Genomic DNA, 5346 nt, shown 5'->3' with positions numbered 1-5346 from the left:
ACCTATAATATTCTGACTACATTTTCATAATAATGCTGTTTTTAAGATGTGTCTTTGTGTATGGTCAGGCACATAAATGCTTAATTGTCAGGCTGTCTGCCGATGGTCTGTAGTAATCATCTCCACCTTCAGCCTTCATCCCAAACAACCCAGAGTCCACCTTCAGCCTTCATCCCAAACACTCTCTCAGGAGGACATTGTGTTTCTGAAGTTACTGCTTTCTGCACCAACTGTGGATAGTGTTTTTTATTAAGCTTTTACCTGATATTTTCTATATCTCACTGAACTATAGCTACCACCCTGGGATGATGGCATGCACACAGAATTGTGCAAAATTGATTTGATGTTTTAGCCCTTATTTATAACCTTGGGAAGACTAGTGTCTAACTGTATGGAGGAGTTCTCCCCTGTTATCATGCGGGGCTCTGATGAACATGTAGATTTAACACTGGTGTGTAATGTTAGCTCTTTAATGTGGGTTGCAGCTGCATTATCTGACCTTCAAACTCCAGCTTGAGAGCTGTGTCTTTTAATTGAATAATACATTACATTACATGTGGCACTTATTCAGTTAGAAGCAGATTGAGGAATCCGTAACCATGGGATCCAATCAGTGACAGAGGGGTGTCTCTCTCCCCCTCCCTCTCTCCCTCTCTCTCTCCCTCTCTCTCCCTCTCTCTCTCTCCCTTTCCCTCTCCCTCTCTCCCTTTCCCTCTCCCTCTATCTCGCTCCCCCTCTCTCCCTTTCCCTTTCTCTCTCCCTTTCCCTCTTTCCCCCGCTCTCCCCCTCTCCCCCGCTCCCTCTCTCCCCCTCTCCCTCTCTCCCCCTCTCCCTCTCTCCCCCCCTCTCTGTCTCCCTCTCTCTCCCCCCTCTGTCTCTGCTCTCTCTCTCTCTCTCTCTCTCTCTCTCTCTCTCTCTCTCTCACTCACTCACTAGGCCGGGTGACTGGAATAGATGGGCTGACCTCAAATTTTTACCAGCATTTCTGGGGATGTCTTGGTGATGATTGTTTTGAGGTCTTGAGGGAGTGTTTTTGAGGTCTTGAGGGAGTGTTTTCGAGGTCTTGAGGGAGTGTTTTTGAGGGGGCTCATTACCAGTTTCCTGGCAACGCGCAGCGCTCTCTCTCCTACCAGAGAAGGGGGACCTGGCACTGGAGAACCGTCGCTCTCCTCTGCACAGACTACAAGATTCTCTCAAAAGTACTGTCAAACAGGCTAAGGAACTATTTAGGACCACTTATTCACAGCGGCCAGTCTGTGTGCCTGACCGCACGATCATGGATAATTTATTTTTAATGCGCAATGTATTAGATGTGGGCAACGTCTATGGACTAAACACGGGCATCCTATCTCTTGATCAGGAGAAAGCCTTCGATCGAGTGGATCATGTTTTTCTTATTTTCAACGTTAAGAGCTTTTGGTTTTGCGGAGGTTTTTTTTATCATGGCTGGGGTTATTGTACGAAGGGGCAACGTGCATGATCAAGGTTGGGGGTGGGTTGAGTCGCCCAGTCCCTGTTCAAAGAGGGAGCAGGCAAGGTTGCCCTATCTCTGGTCAGCTCTACAGCCTGGCGATTGAGCCATTGCTCTGCCGGCTGCGAGATAAACTTGCAGGGCTCACCCTACCAGGAGCCATTCAAAGTCCCAGCCTGACGGTGTCTGCCTACGCAGATGATGTCACAGTTTTTATTAGAGGGCAGGGGGATGTTCAGGTTTTAACTGATTGTCTTGGTTTATATGAAAAGGCGTCTTCCGCTGAAGTAAATTGGGGGAAATGTGAGGCATTGCAGGTGGGGCAGTGGCAGCATGGTGGAGCACCCAGTCTACCAGAGGGTCTCAGGTGGGGAAGAAATGGGATGAAGGTTCTGGGGGTTTATTTGGGAACAGAGGGTTTCCAAAACTGGGAGGGTGTAGTGGAGAAGGTGTGTGCCAGGTTGTCTTCATGGAAATGGTTGCTGCCTCAGCTGTCCTATAGGGGAAGAGTTCTGGTTGCCAATAATTTGGTGGCCTCGATCTTATGGCACAAACTAATAGTTTTGCAACCACCCAGGGGTCTTATCCAGGAGGTGCAGAAGCTCCTGGTGGACTTCTTCTGGTCAGGACAACACTGGATCAGAGCAGCTGCTCTGTACTTACCCGTGCATGAGGGGGGACAAGGCCTTATGGACATCGCCTCGAGAGTAAAAGCCTTCAGAGTGAGAACTGGTCAGCGGTTTCTGTACCACAGTGGATTGAGCTGGCTGGAACCTGCGCGAGTGTTGCTGAGGAAGGCTGGGCGATTAGGCTGCGACAAACAGCTCTTCTTGATTCAGCCTGAGGAGGCTGACCTGACTGGGCTCACTCCGTTTTACCAGAATCAGAATCAGAATCAGAATCTCTTTATTCGCCATGTAGTTTTACATACATGGAATTTGCTGTGGTTTGTGGGTGCATACAAACAACATAAAGAATGAAACCAAAAAAATAGGAACATAGATATATAATAAGGTGGAATGTGATCTGGGTAAAAATAAGTAAATATATACAATACAACATAATGCTGAAGCGGGGTATATAAAGTATTGTTAAAGTGCAAAAAATAAAATATATAAAATATAAATAAAATTTAAAAAATATAAAGTTTATGAAGTTTTATGGGGAGGGATAAAAGTCTGTGACAATGGGGACCCTTGGGCCTTGTTGATGAGGCCAGCTGCCGATGGGTAGAAGCTGTTTCTGTGGCGAGAGGTTTTGGTCCTGATGGACCGCAGCCTCCTGCCAGAGGGGAGTGTTTCCAATAGTCTGTGTCCGGGGTGAGAGGGGTCGGCCACAATCCTTCCTGCACGCCTCAGGGTTCTGGAGGTGTACAGGTCCTGAAGAGATGGCAGATTGCAGCCAATCAACTTCTCTGCAGAGCGGATGATACGCTGCAGTCTGCCCTTGTCCTTGGCAGTGGCAGCAGCATACCAGATGGTGATGGAGGAGGTGAGGATGGACTCAATAATGGCGGTGTAGAAGTGCACCATCATTGTCTTTGGCAGGTAGAACTTTTTCAACTACCGCAGGAAGAACATCCTCTGCTGGGCTTTTTTGATGAGGGAGCAGATGTTCAGCTCCCACTTGAGGTCCTGGGAGATGATGGTTCCCAGAAAGCGGCAGGACTCCACAATGTTGACAGGGGAGTCTCTCAAGGAGATGGGGTCGGGTGGGGGTGGGTTCTTTCTGAAATCTACAACTATCTCCACTGTCTTCACAGCGTTGAGCTCCAAGTTGTTCTGACTGCACCAGGTCACCAGATGGTCAATCTCCCACCTGTAGGCGGACTCATCCCCACCAGAGATGAGTCCAATCAGGGTGGTGTCATCCGCAAACTTCAGGAGCTTGACAGATTGGTGACTGGAAGTGCAGCAGTTGGTGTACAGGGAGAAGAGCAGAGGGGAAAGAACGCAGCCTTGGGGGGAACCGGTGCTGATGGTCCGGGTGTTAGAGACATGTTTTCCCAGCTTCACATGCTGCCTCCTGTCAGACAGGAAGTCTGTGATCCACCTGCAGGTTGAATCAGGCACGTTCAGCTGGGAGAGCTTGTCTTGTAGCATAGTTGGCATTATTGTATTGAAGGCAGAGCTGAAATCCACAAACAGGATCCTGGCGTAGGTTCCTGCGGAGTCCAGGTGCTGTAGGATGAAGTGTAGAGCCATGTTTACGGCATCATCTACAGACCTGTTGGCTCTGTAGGCAAACTGCAGGGGGTCCAGGAGGGGGTCTGTGATGGATTTGAGGTGGGACAGTACAAGGCGCTCAAAAGACTTAATCACCACAGAGGTCAGGGCGACGGGTCTGTCATTCAGTCCTGTGATCCTTGGCTTTTTGGGGACAGGGATGATGGTGGAGGCCTTGAAGCAATCTGGTACATGGCAAGTCTCCAGTGAGGTGTTAAAAATGTCTGTGAACACCGGAGACAGCTGATCAGCACAGTGCTTCAGGGTGGATGGAGAGACAGAGTCTGGCCTGACTGCTTTGCGGGTTCTGCCTCTTGAAGATCCTATTGACATCTCTTTCCAGTAAGGACAGAAGTGTCTCTGAGGTGAGTAGCTGTGGAGTGGCCCAGGCTCCTGCTGTGATAGAGGAGGTGGGGGGCTGGAGCTGGTGGCTGGGTCATGGGGGATGGTGTCAGGACTGTCCCATTGACCTTCAAAGTGACAGTAGAACTCATTCAGATCGTTGGCCAGGCGTGAATTGTTCATGGAGTGGGGGGTTTTTGTTTTGTACCAGTCAGTAATACAGGCTTGGAAAGTTTTTAAAGCTACTCGTGCCCCTGCTGGAAAGCCGGGGATGTGGCTATTTGAGGAGCCACTGTTCTATAACAGATTCCTACCCAGTAAAACCTTGTCCTCAGCCAGCCTACGATCCAGCTTGCGGGAGGCAGGGTGTACGAAGTTGGGGCACCTGATAAGGTCTACGCAAGCTTCAGTGGAAGTGCTTGGAGAGATGGCCAGCATCAGGTCCTCAAGGGTGCTGCAGAGGATAATAGAAGAGGTCTGTGCATCCCTGCCAAAACCCCTCAGAGTGTTTGTGGAAAACAATACCCAAACTGACCAATGGGATGATGAATGTGAGTATGTTTTCCCTGCTCTGGCTGTCACTGCCAACACGGGGGAGTGGCAGGAGGGGCGGGGGCAACTGCTGTCTTTCAGGACCCCGGAGCTGGGGGAGTTTCAGGCAGTAGGAAAGAAGGCAGCATACTATGCTTGTGTGAAAGCATCTCAATTACGCTCACTGGCAGGCATGAAGGGTCGAGGTGGGCCAAATTTTTTGGTCCAGACTTTTCCCCAAATGGCTGCTGGAGGTCCCTGTATAAGCCTCCCATTGAAAAATGGACAGCTGACCTCCAGTGGAGGATCATTCATGGGGCTATAGCCATGAACAGACATCTGGTGCACCTGGATCCTAGTGTTGGGGAGGGCTGTCCTTTTTGTTTGGTCCCTAACCCACCTGTTTTTACAGTGCTCTCGATTAACACAGGTTATTGGCTTCCTGAAGAGTTTTTATCAAGGCTTAGGGGAGGAGTTTTCATGTGAGGTTTTCATTTTTGGGCCAAGATTCACAGCACAAAAGAAGCGTGTACAAACGCTCATTAATTTTTTGTCAGGGGTAGCTAAACTAGCAATATGGAAAACCCAGAAGAAACAAATCAGAGGGATGGGGTCAGTAGACCCTGCAAAAATGTTCAGGGGGCTGCTTGCAACCAGGCTCAGAGTAGAGCATGCATACTACAGGCTTGTAGGAAACCTACAAGGGTTCAGGAAAATGTGGGGGTTTGGGAGTGTCCTGTGTACTGTTGATGGAAATGGATAGTTGTGTCTTGCTCG

The sequence above is a fragment of the Conger conger genome, chromosome 15 (genome assembly GCF_963514075.1).
Source record: "Conger conger chromosome 15, fConCon1.1, whole genome shotgun sequence".
Lineage (NCBI taxonomy): Eukaryota > Metazoa > Chordata > Actinopteri > Anguilliformes > Congridae > Conger > Conger conger.
Note: the sequence above shows the minus strand (reverse complement) of the source record.